Source organism: Lithobates pipiens, unplaced genomic scaffold (assembly GCF_037356315.1).
Source record: "Lithobates pipiens isolate NorthernLeopardFrog02 unplaced genomic scaffold, aLitPip1_a1.2 Scaffold_13, whole genome shotgun sequence".
In the NCBI taxonomy this organism is placed as follows: domain Eukaryota; kingdom Metazoa; phylum Chordata; class Amphibia; order Anura; family Ranidae; genus Lithobates; species Lithobates pipiens.
Genome location: NW_027507718.1, coordinates 154714886 through 154735937, shown reverse-complemented (window position 1 = coordinate 154735937; position 21052 = coordinate 154714886). Strand labels below are relative to the sequence as shown.

At 46.8% G+C, this 21052-nt stretch overlaps 1 long non-coding RNA gene and 9 pseudogenes across 1 annotated transcript; 8 read left to right on the top strand and 2 right to left on the bottom strand.

The window, feature by feature from the left end:
- The first annotated feature begins 112 nt into the window (after positions 1–112).
- Positions 113–231, top strand: LOC143979865 (5S ribosomal RNA; annotated as a pseudogene).
- Positions 232–1787: 1556 nt separating this feature from the next.
- Positions 1788–1906, top strand: LOC143979792 (5S ribosomal RNA; annotated as a pseudogene).
- Positions 1907–2001: 95 nt separating this feature from the next.
- Positions 2002–2120, top strand: LOC143979726 (5S ribosomal RNA; annotated as a pseudogene).
- Positions 2121–2230: 110 nt separating this feature from the next.
- Positions 2231–2349, top strand: LOC143979769 (5S ribosomal RNA; annotated as a pseudogene).
- Positions 2350–2575: 226 nt separating this feature from the next.
- LOC143978785 (5S ribosomal RNA) lies at positions 2576–2694 on the bottom strand (annotated as a pseudogene).
- A 110-nt stretch (positions 2695–2804) lies between these two features.
- Positions 2805–2923, bottom strand: LOC143979563 (5S ribosomal RNA; annotated as a pseudogene).
- Positions 2924–3418: 495 nt separating this feature from the next.
- LOC143979362 (5S ribosomal RNA) lies at positions 3419–3537 on the top strand (annotated as a pseudogene).
- Positions 3538–3646: 109 nt separating this feature from the next.
- Positions 3647–3763, top strand: LOC143978350 (5S ribosomal RNA; annotated as a pseudogene).
- Positions 3764–3871: 108 nt separating this feature from the next.
- Positions 3872–3990, top strand: LOC143979394 (5S ribosomal RNA; annotated as a pseudogene).
- Positions 3991–5827: 1837 nt separating this feature from the next.
- LOC143976049 (uncharacterized) lies at positions 5828–12631 on the top strand. The gene is made up of 2 exons (XR_013272473.1): positions 5828–6045; positions 12528–12631. It is a non-coding gene; the product is annotated as an uncharacterized LOC143976049 (long non-coding RNA).
- Positions 12632–21052: the final 8421 nt, after the last annotated feature.

Sequence of the window (21052 nt, the reverse complement as noted above, 5' to 3'; positions counted from 1 at the left end):
GTGGCATAGGCTTCTTTTTTTCTTTTTCTTTTGGCGTTGAATTTGTTTCCCTTGTTTACCAAGGTGACCATCTTGGCGTTTTTCAAGAGTGTTCAGGGTGCCCAAAGCGATTGCCTAAGGCCACATCTCCCTGAAAGCAACCGATCTCATCTGATCTCGGAGGCTTTGCAGGGTCGGGCCTGGTTAGAACCTGGTTGGGAGACCCCCTAGGAATACCTAGTGCCGTAGGTTTCTTTTTTATTTATTTTTTGGCGTTGACTTGTTTTTTGTCTTTTGTTTCCCAAGGTGACCATCTTGGTGTTTGTCAAGAGGGTTGAGGGTGCCGAAAGAGATTTCCTATGGCCACATCACCCTGAAAGTGCTCGATCTTGTCTGATCTCGGAGGCTGAGGAGCGTCTGACCTGGTTAGTAACAAATGGGAGACCTCCTGGGCAGTGGCGGTTAGTGAAGTTTTAGGATGGGGGCGCAAGACCACCCCCCCTCAGATTTGCCCTTCCACTTATCACAAGCCACACCCCTTATTGAATCAACATCATATACCAGGCTGCACATTATACACTGGGCTCTAATAAAGCAGATGAATCATGCCTATCTTGTGTATAACCACATCAGGCACCTTTTCTACAACCTGTAAATCGCACATATTTGCATTCTGCAACCTGTAAATCACACATATCTGCCTTCTGCAACCTGTAAATCACACATATTTGCATTCTGTAAATCGCACATAACTGCATTCTGCAACCTGTAAATTGCACATATCTGCATTCTGCAACATGTAAATCACACATATCTGCATTCTGTAAATCACACATCTGCATTCTGTAAATTGCACATATCTACAACCTGTAACTTGCACATATCTACAACATACAAATCGCACATATCTACAACCTGTAAATTGCACATATCTACAACCTGTAAAAAGCACATATCTGCATTCTGTAAATCACATTCTGTAAATCGCACATATCTGCATTCTGTAAATCACACATATCTGCAACCTGTAAATAGCACATATCTACAACCTGTAAATCTTGTTTGGGGGGAGTAATAACCCTTTTTTTTTAAATCTTGTTTGGGGGATATGCTGCCAAACATCGATAATAAGTTATTATTGGTGGTCGGCAGCAAACCCCCCCAACAAGATTTAAAAAAAAAGGGTTATTATCGGTGGTCTGCAGCATTAACCCCCATACCTGCCCCCTCAAACAAGATTTAAAAATAGGGTTTATATCGGTGGTTGCCAGTTTTTACCCCCCACACCACCCCCCCCGCTAAACAAGATTTTAAAAATAAGGGTTATTATCGGTGGTTGGCAGCATAACCCCCCCCCTTAGACAAGAGTTTTTTTTAAAAAGGGTTATTATTAATAACCCTTTTTTTAAAGCTTTTTGGGGGGGATGTATGCTGCCGGCCACCGATAATAACACTTTTTCTTTAAATCTTTTTTAGCAGGGTGGGTGAAGGTGGTTGGGGTATGCTGCCGAGTGCGACCACCATAGTAACCCTGTGGATTTGGAGGGGGGTACCGGCGGAGGCGCTGAATAAATAATAACGAATTTGTAAGCTGCCATGCGGCAGCCCCTTACCTGATCCTCTCAGGCGGGCAGAACAGAGAAGTGCTGTGCCAACGTCACTTCCTTGAGTGACGTCGGAAGCACTGCCCACCGCTCACTCAAAGTGCAAGTCTTTTTTTTTTTGGGTGTTGACTTGTTATTTTCCCTTGTTTACCAAGGTTAACATCTTGGCGTTTTTCAAGAGGATTGCGAGTGCCCAAAGCGATTGAATACGGCCACATCTCCCTGAAAGCAACCAATCTCATCTGATCTCGGAGGCTTAGCAGGGTCGGGCCTGGTTAGAGCCTGGATGGGAGACCCCCGGGGAATACCAGGTGCCGTATATGTTGTTGGCGTCGACGACTTGTTTTATTTTTCTACTTGTTTGCCAAGCTGACCATCTTGGTGTTTGTCAAGAGGGTTGAGAGTGGCCACCAAAATCGCCTATGGCCACATCACCCGGAATGTGCCTGATCTCGTCTGATCTTGGATGCTAAGCAGGGTCGGGCCTGGTTTGTACGTTGATGGGAGACTACTTGGGAATACTAGTTGCCGTAGGCTTTTTTTTTTAATATGTTGTTGGCGTCGACGACCTGTTTTATTTTTCTGCTTGTTTGCCGAGGTGGCCATCTTGGCATTTGTCAAGAGGGTTGAGAGTGACCTGCAAGTTTGTCTACAGCCACGACACCCTGAATGTGCTCGATCTCATCTGATATCGGATGCTAAGCAGGGTTGGAACTGGTTAGAACATGGATGGGAGACCACCTGGGAATACCAGGTGCTGTAGGCTTTTTTTTAATATGTTGTTGGCGTCTACGACCTGTTTTAATTTTCTGCTTGTTTGCCGAGGTGACCATCTTGGTTTTTGCCAAGAGGGTTGAGCGTGAGCAGTGATGTGGTGATGTGGCAATCTTGCTGACCACTTTCAACCCTCTTGACAAACGCTAAGATGGTCACCTCGGCAAACAAGCAGAAAAATAAAACAGGTCGTCGACGCCAACAACATATTAAAAAAAAGCTTACGGCACATGGTATTCCCAGGCGGTCTCCCATCCAGGTACTAAGCAGGCCCAACGCTGCTTAGCATCCGAGATCAGACGAGATCAGGCGCATTCAGGGTGATGTGGCCGTAGGCAAACATTCTGGCCACTCTAAATCCTCTTCACAAACGCCAAGATGGTCACCTCGGTAAACAAGCAAAAAAATAAAACAGGTCGTTGACGCCAACAACATATTAAAAAAAAAAGCCTACGGCACCTGGTGTTCACAAGCGGTCTCCCATCAAGGTACTAACCAGGCCCGACCCTGCTTAGCATCTGAGATCAGACGAGATCAAGCATATTTCGGGTGTTGGGGCCGTAGGTGATATTGCTGGCCACTCTCAACCCTCTTGACAAACTCCAAGATGGTCACCTTGGCAAGCTTGAGAGGGAATGGGATGTTTATCCCAGAGCGTGTGGAAACCGATGACCTTTTCCTTAAATAGTTTGTGTGTCTGCATGTTAGAGTGAATGATGTGGAGGGATATTGGTTTGTGCGTACCGAGAAAGGGCTAATGTCACCTTAAGTCAGTCGGTTGAAACATGTGAATCAAAAAACAATTAACAGATGCATCATAGTAACTTTTAGAACCATAACTATAACCAAAAAATAAAAGAGAAAAGAAAAGAAAAAACAGCCGTCCAGAATTCAGCTGGGCGGTATTATCTCGTAGATGAGCTTGATCTCTGGGCACATGTATATAGAAGCCTGTCAGGTGGACGAGCCTGGTTCCGCAAGAAAGCCATAGGTAAGCAGTCCCCAGATAACAGTGACCATCTTGGCGTTTGTCAAGAGGGTTGAGAGTGGCCAGCAAGATTGCCTTTGGCCACATCACCCTGAATGCACCCGATCTCGTCTGATCTTGGATGCTAAGCAGGGTCGGACCTGGTTAGTACCTGGATGGCACAACGTCTGGGAACCCCAGGTGCCGTAGGCTTTTTCTTTTATATGTTTTTGGCGTCGACGACCTGTTTTATTTTTCTGCTTGTTTGCTGAGGTGACCATCTTGCCGTTTTTCAAGAGGGTTGAGAGTGTCCAGCAAGATTGCCTATGGCCTTATCACCCTGAATGCACCTGATCTCGTCTGATCTCAGATGCTAAGCAGTCGGGCTTGGTTAGTACCTGGATGGGAGACCGCCTGGGAATACCAGGTGCCGTAGGCTTTTTTTTAATATGTTATTGGCGTCGATGACCTGTTTTATTTTTCTGCTTGTTTGCCGAGGTGACCATATTGGCATTTGTCAAGAGGGTTGAGAGTGGCCAGCAAGATCGCCTATGGCCCCATCACCCGGAATATGCCTGATCTCGTCTGATCTCAGATGCTAAGCAGGGTTGGGCATGCTTAGTACCTGGATAGGAGACCGCCTGGGAATACCAGGTGCCGTAGGCTTTTTTATAATATGTTGACTTCGACGACCCTTCTTCTTCTTCTTCTTCAGATGTTGCCTCGTCGAGTCCTCCGCTCACAATAGCTCTGACCGGGCACGCGGCGACTTATATAGGGACATCACTGGATGATGTCCCCGCCCATTATGGTGTCACAGTCCCAGAGGATGCTGGGACTGTTACATCATAATAGGCGGGGACATCATCCGGTGATGTCCCTATATAAGTCGCCGCGTGCCCGGTCAGAGCCATTGTGAGCGGAGGACTCGACGAGGCAACATCTGAAGAAGAAGAAGAAGAACAGAACAGAAGGCGGCGGCAGCGGCGGTGACAGCGGCGACAGAAGACCGGGCCACCGCCTGTAAAAGAGCTATATAAAGGCGCGGTGGCCCAACAGAAGAACCGAAGAGGGGGGACAAGACCCCCGAAGTCGGAAGAAGAGGGCGGCGGCGAGGAAGAAAGCCGGACTCCTCCGCTAGTAAAAGAGCTACAAGAAGATAGCGGAGGAGTGCGGCGAGAAGACCCCCGAAGACGGAAGACCCCCGGAGCTGTGCAATAAATTATTTTATCTTGTGTGTTGTGTTTTTTTTTGTACTTTATTTTACAGGTGAATGGGTAGGGGTACATTGTACCCCATACTCATTCACATAGGGTGGGGGGCCGGTATCCGGGGGCCCCCTTATTAAAGGGGGCTCCCGGATTCCGATAAGCCCACGCCCGCAGACCCCGACAACCAACGGCCAGGGTTGTCGGGAAGAGGCCCTTGTCCTCATCAACATGGGGACAAGGTGCTTCGAGGTGGGGGGGCCGCGCGGCCCCCACTTCCCCAAGGCACCCCCCATGTTGAGGGCACGCGGCCTGGTACGGCTCAGGAGAGGGGGGCGCTCGCTCGCCCCTCCTTTCCTGGCTGGCCGGGTAGCGTGCTCGGACAAGGGTCTGTTGTGGACTTGGGGGGGACCCCCACGCGGATTTTTTTCGCCGTTGGGGTTCCCCTTTAAGTCCATACCAGGTGGCGGGGCCAGCGGCGTCTTCTTCGCGGGCCCCGCCTACCTGGAGACCCGCTCGAAATGAGCGGACTTTTCTCCGGGCGGGAAAAGTCCATTCATTTCAAAAGTACGGCGGACTGGCACACACGCGGCCAGATTGTCCGCCGAAATGCGAGTCCAGCGGGAAGATTGGAGTGCAAAACTACTTTCTAAGTCCGCCGCACTTTCGGGTCAAAAAAGTATGCCAGAAGCCTACACATGGGGGGATTGTCCGGCGGACTTGAGTTTGCCGGACTTTTCCACCCGCTTGTTTGATCGTGTGTACGCGGCATAAGAGTAGCTAAAGATGAATTTGGATCCATGTGTGGCCACTGTGGTTGAACAGAAGTCAGGATATTCCCAATCAGTCAGGGCTGTAGGCTGGAGAGATGATCTGTATATTTTGACAGCAAGGTAGCCTTCCTGCTGTCAGAATTCAATAATACAGTGGAGAGGATTCCAGCACCCACATTGAGTGTGTGGATGGAGGAATCCAGTCAGGTGTTGTTTTTTAAATTTAACCCACTAGCTGAATGAAAAAAACTGACATGTGCATGGCCAGCGTTAGAGATTCAGGGGTTAAGTGACCTGGAGATATTGAAGCACAGTGGTTTGGGCAGCACAGTTGTGTAGTGGTTAGCACTCTCATCTAGCAGTAACAAGGGTTGCTGGTTTAAATCCCAACCATGACACTACCTGCCTGGAGTTTGCATGTTCTCCCTGTGCCTGTCTATATTCAACCTTATTATAAAGCCAGGTTTAACCATGAAGTAAGCATTTTAGGTTAACAGTAAAAAAAATGTATATCGTGCCATGGTTTCGATTGTGTATTTTTAACCCAAACCTCAGATTTCATTATCTCTGGATAAGTAAGCATAATGCCATTGTAAATTTTCTCTTTTTCATGACTGTTTGATAAGCGATGAAATCTTCAAGCAAGATGGGAAGCTATGATCTCTCAAAGCAAGATGGGAAGCCAGGCACACTCCAAGCAAGACGGAATCCCTTTTCTGCTTCTGCAGCATTAGCAGATGGTGGGTACCTACATAAAAATCATGGATGATGATAAAATAAATTTTCTAACATGCTATAGAAGCAGTGTCAGAGTTATGAGCTTTAATCATAACTCATTGTTTGGGTTTAGCCACTGAATTTTGTGGACCCAAAAATATTTCTAGACTGAGTTAGGAATGAAAAAGTATATAGCTCCAATCAACTGCCTGAGTTATGAGCTTTAATCATAACTCATTGCTTGGGTTAACCACTCAATTCTGTGGACTCAAAAATATTGCTAGACTGAGTTAGGAATGAAAAAGTATATAGCTCAATCAACAGCAGTGTTCAGGCGCAATGCACATAGATTTTTTGCTGCCCATTTCTTGCAGCTAGGCTTTAAACAGGACCCCCCTCCCAAGCCCACTGTAGCCATGAAATCTTCAAGCAAGATGGGAAGCCATGAAATCTTCAAGCAAGATGGGAAGCCATGAAAACTTCAAGCAAGATGGCAAGCCATGATCTCATCAAGCAAGATGGCAAGCCATGATCTCTTCAAGCAAGATGGCAAGCCATGATCTCTTCAAGCAAGATGGCAAGTCATGATCTCTTCAAGCAAGATGGAATCCCTTTTCTGCTCCTGCAGCATTAGCAGATGTTGGGTACCTACATAAAACTCATTAACCACTTCAGCCCCGGACCAATTGTCAGCCTAAGGACCAGAGGTCTTTTTACAATTTCGCACTGCACTGCTTTAAATGGTAATTATGCGGTCATGCAATGTTGTACCCAAACGAAATTTGCGTCCTTTTCTTCCCACAAATAGAGCTTTCTTTTGATGGTATTTGATTGCCTCTGCAATTTTTATTTTTTGCGATATAAATGGAAAAAGACCGAAAAGTTCGAGAAAAAAAATATATTTTCTACTTTTTGTTATAAGAAAAATCGAATAAACTCAATTTTAGTCATACATTTCGAGCAAAATTTATTCAGCCACATGTCTTTAGTAAAAAAAATGTCAATAAGCGTATATTTATTGGTTTGCGCAAAAGTTATAGCGTCTACAAACTAGAGTACATTTTCTGGAATTTACACAGCTTTTAATTTATGACTGCCTATCTCATTTCTTGAGGTGCTAAAATGGCAGGGCAGTACAACCCCCCCCCCCCCAAAGGATCCCATTTTGGAAAGTAGACACCCCAAGGAAATTGCTGAGGGGCATGTTGAGCCCATTGAATATTTTTTTTTGTCCCAAGTGATTGAATATTGACACAAAAAAAAATGTTTACAAAAAGTTGTCACTAAATGATATATTGCTCACACATGCCATAGTTATATGTGGAATTGCACCCCAAAATATATTCTGCTGCTTCTAATGAGTACGGGGATACCACATATGTGGGACTTTTTGGGAGTCTAGCCGCGTACGGCACCCCGAAAACCAAGCACTGCCTTCCGGATTTAAATATAAAACGCTACCAAAAAAACTGTTAGCAATCGCAGGGATCAGGCCAGACTCTGCGAACGCTGCAGTTATGTGTTTAGTGTTTTGTAAGTGACAGTGATCGATCGATACTGCACTTGGGTGGGCTGGGCGGAGGGGCAAAACGCAAGTGCTAGCAGGTATCTGGGCTGATCCCGCTAACAATGCATTTTTTTGGAACCCTAAACCCCTAAACTGCTGGGGACGCTAGTATAGATCTGATCAGTCAGATATTGATCTGTTCAGATTCTATACCACTACGGGAGGTTTATGCTTTGCGCGTGGGTGTTAGCGGTACTGGCACTAACCTAGCGCTGCCTGGGGCGACGCAGACCCTGACCCTAAAACCTAATTGATATCACCCGCCGGGTGATCAGGGGGTTAAACCTTTATTGGGTAATAAATGGTGGGTACCCTGCTGCTATAAAAAGCAAACTAACTAACCAGAGTAACCCATAACACTTATACGGTGATCACTGGTGAAAGGGTTAACTAGGGGCAATCAGGAGGTTAAAATCTTTATTAGGTAGTATATGGGGGTCCCTGGCGCTATATAAAAACCTGACGGGGAACCTAAATAACTAACTGGCTAACCAGCGTCACCAGTGACACTTATACGGTGATCGCTGGTGAAAGGGTTAACTAGGGGCAATCAGGGGGTTAAAACCATTATTGGGTAGTATATGGGGGTACCTAGCGCTATAAAAACCTAGCGGTGAACCTAAAAAAATAACTAGCTACCTAGCAACACTAGTGACACTAGTGCAGCGATCAGAAAAATGATCGCTTAGTGACACTGGCAAAAGGGGGTGAAAGGGTTAACTAGGGGCAATTAGGGGGTTAAAACCGTTATTGGGTAGTATATCGGGGTACCTAGCGCTATAAAAACCTGGCGGGGAACCTAAAAAAAATAAAAGTGCAGCGCTTGGCCTCTTAAATATAAATGTGACTTAATAGGAAAAATGTGTGTGTATGGAAAATGTGAAAAACCTAAATAATGCGAAAAATCATTAGTGAAAAATACTTTGAAAACCCAAATGTCCAAAGAAGTCAAAAGAAATTAATCTGTAACTCAAATGTCCATTAAAGTGAAAAACCAAATAATCATAAAAAATAATGTGACACAATATAAAGTCCCATGTGAAATATAAGACAAAAAATGATGATTGATCTTGTATGTTCAAAACAACAATAATAATGCTTGACCACGTGGACCCTTCACCTCTGTAAAGCAATAATGAATGCACCTCGGGTGATTAGGGTGTGCCCAGGCACGCAGCATGCCTGGGCACACCCTAATCACCCCAGGTGTATTAGCATTATCCAGGAGCAGCACCAGTGATATGACGTTTTGAGGCCTAAGAGAGGATCCGAGCGTATTTGGAGACTATGTGATATCCGAAGGATTGGGTCGTTTCCCGGCTTCTTGCACCGAACGATTGGGTCGGCTTTCGGCTTCCTTATCGAAACGTCTATGTTGATCGTATCTGCGCAGACTGACCTCCCTTAACAGGGGGTCACTGGAGATCTGGTAAGCCTCCATTCATTATTGGTTTACAGAGGTGAAGGGTCCACGTGGTCAAGCATTATTATTGTTGTTTTGAACATACAAGATCAATCATCATTTTTTGTCTTATATTTCACATGGGACTTTATATTGTGTCACATTATTTTTTATGATTATTTGGTTTTTCACTTTAATGGACATTTGAGTTACAGATTAATTTCTTTTGACTTCATTGGACATTTGGGTTTTCAAAGTATTTTTCACTAATGATTTTTCACATTATTTAGGTTTTTCACATTTTCCATACACACACATTTTTCCTATTAAGTCACATTTATATTTAAGAGGCCAAGCGCTGCACTTTTACTTTTTTATGCTTTTGTGTGCCCAGTATCCGGGTTATAGTGTTCAGCTGCTGTTTTTATATCATTTTATTTTATTTTATTTTACTAAGCGCAGATTTCTAATTTCTTTTGTAACCTAAAAAAAATAACTAGCTACTTGGCGGCACCAGTGACACTAATGGAGCGATCAGAAAAACGATCGCTTAGTGACACTGGCAAAAGGGGGTGAAAGGGTTAACTCTAGGGGCAATCAGGGGGTTAAACCTTTATTGGGGGTCGGGGGCTACCCTGGACCTAACATTAACTGCCCTGACAGTATTTACTGTCACAACTGACACTAAATGCAGTGATCAATAAATAAATGATCACTGCAATCAGTGACACTGTGACTGGGAGGGGGAGGGGGGGCAGGGTGCGATCGGGGGGGTGGGGTTTGTGTGCCTACATGTCAGTGTAGTGTTGGTGCACACTTACTTTCACTGTTCTCCTCGTAGTCCGGTCAATAAGACCGTCCCGAGGAGAATGACATCACTTCCTCCCTGCCTGTGTTTACTATACACAGCGGGGGAAGCTTCTCATTCGCCAGGAGCGATCGAGAGGGGATGGCCAGAAACCAACGGCCATCCCCTCATCCCGGATCGCTCCTGAAGCGAAACAGACCACCGCATCCAGCGGGAGGGGGGTCCGATCGGACCCCCCACCCACTGGAAGGCAAGCACGTACATGTACGTGCTTTCATAGTTTCATAGTTAGTTAGGTTGAAAGAAGACACCAGTCCATCCAGTTCAACCTGAGTGAGTGTCTACAATTGTCCCTATTCCTGTACATTGCACACTCACATTGGTCCCTACCCTCAAGGAGCCCACAATCCAAGGTCCCCATGCATATACTAGGGCCAATCTTGGACAGAGGCCAATTAACCTACCTGCATGTCTTTGGATTGTGGGAGGAAACTGGAGTACCCGGAGAAAACCCACGCAGACACAGGGAGAACATGCAAACTCCAAGCAGGTAGTGTTGTGGTTGGGATTTGAACCAGTGACCCTTCTTATTCCTAGGTGAGAGTGCTAACCACTACACCACTGTGCTGCCCTTGTGCCTGTCGGTGCCCTTGTGCCGACATACATTGCCATGCGGCGGTCCTTAAGTGGTTAAGGATGATAAAATAAATTGTCTAACATGCTATAGAAGCAGTGTCAGAGTTATGAGCTTTAATCATAACTCATTGCTTGGGTTCATCACTGAATTTTGTGGACCCAAAAATATTGCTTGACTGCGTTAGGAATGAAAAAGTATATAGCTCAATCAACTGCCTGAGTTATGAGCTTTAATCAGAACTCATTGCTTGGGTTTACCCACTGAATTTTGTGGACCCAAAAATATTGCTGGATGGAGTTACGAATAAGAAAGAGAGCAGGGATTTCAGTCTGACCCCTCTTGGGAAAGTCTACAGAGAGCCCCCGCTCTCTGGAAGTAAAGGGCGGCTGTTGGAAGACCATCTTACATTTCAATTGTAAGCTATAATTAAGCCTCTAGTCTGGTTGCTAGGTTGTTCTGAAGTAGAAGGCTGAGGGACTGGGTCAATCTCAGTTCGTGCTGGACTTGCGGAGGAGTGCTCATTCCTCTGAGAAGGCCGGGCTAGATCTGATTCAGTCTCTCTCCCAACTGCTTCTAGGGCAACATGGCAGGCAGTCCAAATGTTTGGTTATGGCCTATGAAGTGAATGGCAGATCCTATTCTAACTATTCATCCTTTCTTCCTGGGAATTCGGTGTTTTGATCTTGGAATGGTTCTTAGCTTTTCTTGGTTAGAGTATGAGGGCACCATACTACAGCCAACAAACTTTGGCCAGGCCAAAATCAACGTGCCCTATACTTGGTTCAGACTTTAGGGACTGGGTTAAGATGTCTTCTCCCCATAGGGGAAAAGGTATGACACATGCCATTCCCACACAAATAGGTTTAAACGTCCATAATTTAAACCATATGAAAGTTTTCAATGAAAACTATTCATTAATGTCCATGTATAGTGTAGCCAGTAGCAAGCAAAAACAGAGTAGGGTTCAGGCACAATGCACATAGATATCACTTGCTGCCCATTTGCTAGAGCGGGATTTAGACAGGACCCCCTCCCAAGCCCACTGTAGCATTGTTTGTATATAATGCTGTTAACTACCCGTTTGCTGCTCATTAGTATGCCCACCTTGGAGCAGTGTAGAATGCATTGCCAGTGATTTCCCCTTGTGCATATGCTCTGTGGTCCCAACAGAGCAGATTTCATAGGCAATGTAAATAGTAAATGGCTGCTCTACTAGAGCCGGCCTTTGGTTTATATGAAATTCAAATGATGTGTTGTGCAATCAAGCCCACTGAAGCATTGTTTACAATGCCATTAATTCCCCTCCACTACTCATTTATATGCCCAACTTGGAGCAGTGTAGAATGCATTGCAAATGATTTCACCTTGCACATATGCTTTTTGTGGTCCCAACAAAGCAGCATTCATAAGCAATGCAGATAGTGATTGGCTGCTCTAGGGGAGCCAGTTATATGAAATGCAAATGATGTGTTGCACAATCAAGCCCACTGTAGCATTGGTTTTATACAATGCCATTAATTCGGCCTTTGCTGCTGATTCATACCCAGTCTGGCGCAGCATAGAATGTATTGCGCCTGATTTCCCGTTTCAGGCTCTCTGTGGTCCCAACAGAGCAGTGTTCAGATGCAATGCACATAGATTTCTTGCTGCCCATTTGTTGCAGCTAGGCTTTCGACAGGACCCCCTCCCAAGCCCACGGTAGCATTGTTTGTATACAATGCCATTAATTTGCAGCATAGAATGCATTGCGATTGATTTCCCGTTGGTTTCCAGCTCTTTGTGGTCCCAACAGAGCAGTATTCAGACACAATGCACATAATTGATTTATTTTTATTTTTTTGTTAGGCTTTAGTACGGTTATTAGTTAGCATTAGAACCATATTGTTTAATGTGAAAATGATGTATATTTTTACTGCTGAATGCTTTATTTTTTTAGAAGCCAGGAAAGCATTTTATTGTTTTAAAATGCCTAGCTTGTCAATATTACAATTGAGTGCAGTGTGTTTTAAAGGTTGTTAATGCAATAATTGGGGCCTAAAGCCCCATATCATCCTCCTTGTGTTTTTTAATGTTACCAATATCTCGTTGCAGATGACTGGAATGAGCACAAGATGTATGTGTGAAATGCGTCCACATGACCATAGTTTGGTGTCTTTGGTGTTATTTTTGTGAAACAATATAAAAGGCAATCAGAAGTTCTGGATCTGCAGTCATTTCTTTCTTCCTTCTGACTGGAATGATCCAGTATGGCTGGGCTGCTGTTCGATCTAAAGTAAGTGAAGGGTACACATTTTTTCTTCATTTTATACATTTATTTTTCTTTAAAGATGCATTTAGCCTTTAACTCCAGGGCACGTTCATCCCATTGGTGGTCAATGGGCAGCATGTCTCCCCTTGGTGGTCAATGATGGGCAGCATGTCTCCCCTTGGTGGTCAATGATGGGCAGCACGTCTCCCCTTGGTGGTCAATGATAGGCAGCACGTCTCCCCTTGGTGGTCAATGATGGGCAGCACGTCTCCCCTTGGTGGTCAATGATGGGCAGCACGTCTCCCCTTGGTGGTCAATGATGGGCAGCACGTCTCCCCTTGGTGGTCAATGATGGGCAGCACGTCTCCCCTTGGTGCTCAATGATGGGCAGCACGTCTCCCCTTGGTGGTCAATGAGGATTCACTATTGAGTTGGCCCACCCTTTTGCAGCTACAACAGCTTCAATTCTTCTGGGCAGGCTGACCACAAGGTTTAGGTGTGTGTCTTTGGGAATGTTTGACCATTCTTCCAGGGAGAGCATTTGTGAAGTCAGGCACTGATGTGGACGAGTAGGCTTGGCTCGGGATTCTCTGCTCTAATTCATCCCAGAGGTGTTCTATTGGGTTGAGGTCAAGAATCTGTCCAGCCCAGTAAAGCTCCTCCATCCCAAACTTGCTCATCCATGTCTTTTATGGATTAGTTGGGGCTACTTCCCCAGGATAGAAGGGTGAGGCATTCACACGTGGTATCAACAAAATTCCAAGCTTCCAGGAATAGGAATTTCTCCAACTTTAGACAAGGCAGAGACCCCAAAAAGAATTGGAGGAGTACTCAGGCCACGTTTCTAAAGGCAAATAGAGAAGCCTCTCCAATAATCAGGAGGGGACAAAGTCCATTTGACAAAAGTCCACTGCAGCAAGGTTGAAGAGGTTTGCGGAGGTATCGGGCAGTCGTTGCGAAGATCTGTGGGTGGTTTCTACAGTCCGTTTTACCCATTTTTGGACCTTCCAAGATGTGCCCCCACAGGACTCGTTAGTTTTAACAAAAAGTCCAACTTCACAGCAGAAAGCGGAAGCTCTGCAGAAATATCTTCACCTTCTTGTAGTACAACAGGCAGTTTTACCGGTCCCTCCCTCCGAGAGATTCATGGGATTCTATTCTCCTCTCTTCCTCATCCCCAAGATGAGTGGAGAGTGGAGACCAGTGGTGGATCTGAAGAGGTTAAATCGTTTCATACAGCTCGACTCGTTCAAGATGGAATCCTTGCAGACAATCATCCAGATGGTCCAACCAGGAGACTGGATGGTATAGGTAGACTCGCAAGATGCTTATTTCCATGTTCCCGTGTTACCAGCGTTCCAAAGATTTTTGAGAGTGGCAATAGGCTCAACACATCTCCAGTTTCAATGCCTGCCTTTTGGCCTATGCACATCACCAAGGATATTCTCAAAAGTTCTAATTTCAGCCCTGGCACCTTCGAGTCTTTCACTTTTTGGATGACATTCTACTGCTAGCGTCCGATCAAGCCCAGCTACGGGACCACAAGGAGATTCTTCTGAGGACTCTGAGAGAGTTTGGGTGGTTAGTAAATACAGAGAAGAGCCTCCTAACCCCAACTCAGGTGATGATTTACCTGGGTGCTCTATTCAACACCAAGGCTGGTACAGTGCGCCTCCCTCCCCAGAAGGTGAAGGCGATTGTTCAGAAGATGGTCCACGTCAGATCTCTCTCCCACCTGTCAGCCTCGAATTGCTTGAGTTTAATCGGGACCATGGCGGCTTGTCTTCCAATGTTACCTTGGGCTCATTGGCATCTGAGGACTTTTCAATGGGGCTTTTTGATGCAGTGGAGGAAGAAGTCCCTATGTCAGAGAATATCAATTTCAGCTTCTATAAAGAGAAGTCTCCTCTGGGGGTCGAAGGAAGACCTAATTTCAAAGCCTTGGCTCCTGCAATGCCCTTCCTGGACCATTCTTACCACCGACACAAGTTCGAAAGGGTGGGGAGCACACTGAGATCACCTGGCAGTGCAAGGGAAATGGGACATCCCTGTGGCGGGGGTAGTCTCCAACGTCTTAGAGCTGTGAGCAGTGTACTTAGCTCTGCTGAGTCTAAAAGAACATCTACGGCAGAAACAAGTGCTAGTGCGGCTAGACAACAGAGCAGCAGTTTCATATATATAACGGCAGGGGTGAACGCACAGCATCACATTATTAAAGGAAGTAGAGCCCATTATGTTATGGGCGGAAATAAATTTGTTGGATTTAAAGGCAGTTTACCTTCCGGGCCGTTTGAATCAGCAGGCGGATTGCCTATCACGTTGTTTTCCAGACAGCAACGAGTGGGCAGTGCACCCATCAGAGTTCAGTTGGATCATGAGTCTGCAGAAGCCACCAGAAATAGATCTCTTTGCTTCTCCAATGAATGCGAAGCTGCCGAGATTTCCATTCCGTCTGCCTCATCCCAGTGCAGAAGCAGTAGATGCCCTCTCGAGTCCGTGGCGATGCGAGACCGCATATGCGTTTCCCCCCAGACCCTTGATCGCAAAGTTTTTAATCAGATTATCAATGGAGCCAGTCAGAGTGATTGTACTGATCTGCCGTACTGGCCGAAGAGGCCGTGGTTCCCTTGGGCAGTGAACCTCAGCGTATGCCCCGTCGTTCAAGATCCCAGTGTTCCCGCAGCGTCTCTCACAGGGGACATTGGTGCACCCAGCTCCTCACAAACTGAATCTACATCTTTGGATCTTGAGCGGCAGAATTTCCAGTCATTAGGATTCTCAGTGGGGGTGATTTCTACTCTCCTAAAGGCTAGGAAACCTTCCATGAACTTTATCTATTCTAAAATATGGAATACATTTAAAACATTTGCAGAAAGTAAGCAGTGGGACCCCACCACTCCGTCCACCTCAGTAGTTTTGGAGTTTCTGCACAATGGTTTAGATCTGCGGCTCAGTTTAACCAGTAGAGACCCGCGCTATAGCCAAATGATGGCTACAGCGTGGACCTCCTTTGCTGGGATGACGTCTATTGACGTCGTCCCGTGCACGAGCAGCCTGAGGGGCGCACGCGGCGCGCTCTGTGATCGGCGAGTCTACAAGATGCCTGATCACGGATCCGAGCAAGGGGTCGATCCCGACCGCTTACCACGTGATCAGCTGTCAGCCAATGACAGCTGATCATGTGATACAACGGAGCCGGTAATCGGCTATTTTTCTTCCTCGCGCTGACAGCGCGAGGAGAAAAAAAAGAGCCGATCACCGGTGGCCGTGATCGGGACATTAGTCCCGATCACGTCCAGCTTACCAGTACCCACCTGCCCCCTGCCAGTGCCACCTCTGTAATAAAAAAAAGGGCCCTCCATCAGTGCCACCCAGCAGTGCCCATAAGGCCACCCAGCAGTGCCCACAGTGCCACCCAGCAGTGCCCACAGTGCCACACATCAGTGCCCACAGTGCCACCCATCAGTGCCCACAATCTGCCTCAACAACGGTGCTGCACCCCAGTGCCACATTTCCGTGCCCATCAGTGTCATCTACCAGTGCCCATCAGTGCCGCACATCAGTGCCCAGCAATGCCACCTATCAGAGCCACCTATCAGTGCCACCTATCAGTGCCCATCAGTCCCATCTATCAGTGGTACCTATTAGTGCCACCCATCCGTGCCATCTTATCTGTGCCCATCTTTGCCCATCAGTGCCGCCTTATCTGTGCCCATCAGTACTGCCTTATCTGTGCCTATCGGTGCCACTTTATCTGTGCCTATCGGTGCCACTTTATCTGTGCCTATTAGTGTCGCCTTAACTTTGCCTATCAGTGCCCACCAGTGCAGCCTATCAGTGCCCACCAGTGCCGCCTCATCAGTGCACTTCAATGTAGGAGAAAAATGACCTGTTTGCAAAATTTTATAACAAACTATTAAACATGATTTTTTATTTTTTTGCATCTTTTTTTGTTTGTTTAGCAAAAAATAAAACTCCCAGCTGTAATTAAATACCACTAAAAGAAAGCTCTATTTGTGGGAAAAAAATGATAAAAATTCCATTTGGGTACGGTGTTGTATGACCGCGCAATTGTCATTCAAAGTGCATCAGCGCTGAAAGCTGAAAATTGGTCTGGGCAGGAGGGGGGTTTAAGTGCCCAGTAAGCAAGTGGTTAAAGTGGTGCTCAGGCCAAAATTACACTTTTTAAATAAAAATACCCCTATAATACACAAGCTTAATTGTATTCAGTACAGTTGGTCTGTAAACTAAGGTCCGTTTTGTTAGGTTATTACAGCATTTTGAAAGTTTATAAAGTAGCAGCAGACTGTGGCCATCTTAAGTGTGGGCATCTGAAGCCAGACTGTATTTCTTCCTGGATTTCAGCCTTGCAGATCTCGCACATGCTCAATGCTGCACAAGCAGTGTAATAAGTTTCAGGTCAGGTTTCCATGGCAACGGCAGTGTTGGAGGAAGTTGCCACCCATATCTATGCAAACCCCTCCTCCCTCCAGGAACCAGTAAATATACTGCATGTACAAGAAATATTATTCAAGAAACACACACACACACTATATATATATATCGTGTTCTGTACATATACACACACACACATATCTACACTCAGCTGATACTTTTTTCTGTACAGCTTTTCATTTAAAAAGAAAAAAAAAATAATTAAAAAAATAATAATGTCAGCAACACAATTAATTTATGCATCTAGACGTATTGAAGACGACTTTATGAAGTTCAAACTGTGCATATTAATTTTGAAAAATTGTGCTTGTGTTTTGGTGTTAGGCCCCTTTCACACGGGATGGATCAGTAATGATCCGCCCCGTGATGATCCGCTTGCTCAGCGGGGATCGCTCTGTTGTCCCCGCTGAGCCGGAGGATAACAGGGCGGTCCCAGTACACTGTGCATGGACCGCCCTGTCAGCTCTCCGCTCTCCTCTATGGGGGATCGTCTGTCCGTGTTCATCCGATCCGCTCTGCAGAAGGATAGAAAAATAGGATTTTCCTCCGTCTGCAGAATCGGACAATTGCGGAGGCGGACGATATCGGGTGTTTGTGGATGTTCATTCGCCGACTCCCGCTATCCCATAGGAATGCATGTATGTCCGTACTTCATCCGCAAACGGATGGATAAAATACGCACATAATGTCCGCATGTGTGAATGGGGCCTTAGATGGGATGGTGGGAGTATTTAAAAAAACTGCTTATTTACAACTATTTGCACAAACAACTTTCTCTATGTTACATAGATAATCGGGTTAAAAATAAGAAAATATTCCCCCAGCACATCGCATCACCCCCCTCCCCGTAAAATCGCATCGCCCCAGCACATTGCATCACAACGCCCCCAGCACATCGAATCGCATCTCCCCCAACACTTCTCATCGCATCGGCCAAAGCACATTGCATCACTCCGACACATCAAATCGCATCAGAACATCGAATCGCGTCGCCCCCAACAGATCGCATCAAATCGCATCACCCAAGCACATCGCATTGAATCGCCCCAGCACATTGAATCGCATCTCTCCCAGAACATCAAATCGCAACACCCAAGCACATCGCATCGCATCTCCCCCAGAACATCGAATCGCATCACCCCCAGCACATTGCATCACCCCCAACACTTCGAATTGTATCAGTACATCGAATCGCATCACCCCAGCACATCTCATCGCCCCAGCAAATCGAATCGCATCTCCCCCATCACATTGCATCTCCCCCAGCACGTTGCATCACCCCCAGCGCATCGAAACGCCCAAAGCACATCGAATCGCATCTCCCCAGAACATCGAATCACATCGCCCCCAGCAAATTGCATCGCCCAAAGCACATTGCATCACCCCAACACATAAAATCGCATCAGAACATCGAATCGCGCCGCCCCCAACACATCGCATCGAATCACATCATCCAAGCACATCGCATTGAATCGCCCCAGCACATCGAATCGCATCTCCCCCAGAACATCGAATCACATCACCCCAGCACATTGCATCACCCCCAACACTTCGAATTGCATCATCACATCGAATCGCATCGCCCCAGCACATTGCATCGCCCCAGCAAATTGAATCGCATCTCCCTCAGCATATTGCATCTCCCAGTACATCGAATCGCATTAGCACATCAAATCGCTTTGCCCCACCACATACCATCAAAACGCATTGCCCAAGCACATCGCATCGCCCCAGCACATCAAATCGCATCACCCATCGCATTGAATCGCATCACCCAAGCACATCGCATTGAATCGCCCCAGCACATCGAATTGCATCTCACCCAGAACATTGAATTGCATCACCCCGGCACATTGTATCACCCCCAACACTTCGAATTGCATCAGCACATCGAATCGCATAGCCCTAGCACATCTCATCGCCCACAGCACATCACATCTCCCCAGCAAATCGATTTGCATCTCCCCCAGCACATTGCATCTCCCCCAGCACATTGCATCTCCCCCAGCACATCGAATCGCCCCAGCGCATCAAATCGCCCAAAGCACATTGCATCACCCCCAACACATCGAATCACATCAGCACATCAAATCGCTTTGCCCCACCACATCGCATCGGAACATATCACCCAAGCACATCGCATCGCCCCAGCACATCGAATCGCATCTCCCCAGAACATCGAATCGCATAACTCCCAGCACATTGCATCACCCCAGCACATCGATTCGCCCCCAGCACATCACATTGGCCCCAGCACATCGAATCGCATCTCCCCAGCACATCGCATCGCCCAAAGCACATTGCATCACCCCCAAAACATCGAATCGCATCAGCACATCGAATCGCTTCGCCCCAACACATCGAATCCCATCGCCCAATCGCATCGCATCTCCCCAGAACATCGACTCTCCCCAAAGCACATTGCATCACCCGCAACACATCGAATCACATTGCCCACAGCACATCACATCAAATCACATCGCCCCAGCACATCGCATCGCCCCCAGCATATTACATCACATTGCCCCCAGCACATAGAATCGCATCTCCCCCAGCACATAGAATCGCATCTCCCCCAGCACATCGAATCGCAACTCCCCCAGCACATTGAATCACCCCCAGCACAACGCATCGCCCAAAGCACATTGCATTGCCCAAAGCACATTGCATCACCCCCAACACGTCGAATCACATCAGCACATCGAATCGCTTCACCCCAACACCTCGAATCCCATTGCCCAATCGCATCACATCTCCCCAGAACATCGAATCGCCCCCAGCACATCACATTGAATTGCATCACCCCAGCACATCGCATCGCCCCCCAGCATTGACATCACATCGAATTGCATCTCCCCCAGCACATCGAATTGCATCTCCCCCAGCACATCGAATCACATCTCCCAGCACATCGAATCACCCCCAGCACATCGCATCTCCCAAAGTACATTGCATCACCAGCAACACATCGAATCGCATCGCCCCAGCACATCACATCGAATCGCATCGCCCCAGCACATCGCATTGCCCCCAGCACATCGCACCACATTGCTCCCAGCACATAGGATCGCATCTCCCCCAGCACATCGAATCGCATCACCCTCAGCACATCGAATTGCATCTCCCCCAGCACATCGAATCACATCTCCCACGAACATCGAATCACCCCCAGCACATCGCATTGCCCAAAGCACATTGCATCACCCCCAACACATCGAAATTGCATCAGCACATCGAATCGCTTCACCCCAACACCTAGAATCCCATCGCCCAATCGCATCACATATCCCCAGAACTTCAAATCCCCCCCAGCACATCACATCGCATCGCCCCCAGCACATCGCATCACATCGAATCACATCAGCACATCGAATCGCTTCGCCCCAACACATCGAATCCCATCGCCCAATTGCATCTCCCCAGAACATCGAATCTCCCCAAAGCCCATTGCATCACCCACAACACCTTACATCAGAGTCCCACTTTATAGCAGAGTATCGCCCCCTTGCATCAGAGTGTGGCAGAGTGCGGCAGAGTGCCCCCTTACACATACACTATATTGTCAAAAGTATTGGGACACCTGCCTTTACACACGAACACACACAAACTTTAATGGAATATCAGTCTTCGTCCATAGGGTTCAATATTTAGTTGGCACACTCTTTGCAGTTCTAACAGCTTCAACTATTCTGGGAAGGCTGTCTACAAGGTTTAGGAGTGTGTCTATGGGAATATTTGACCATTCTTCCAATAGTACATTTGTGAGGTCAGGCACTGATGTTGGACGAGAAAGGCCCATCTCGCAGCCTTCACTCTATTTCACCCCAAAGGTATTCTATTGGGTTGAGGTCAGGACTCTGCATTCCAGTCACGTTCCTCCACCCCAAACACGCTCATCCATGTCTTTATGGAT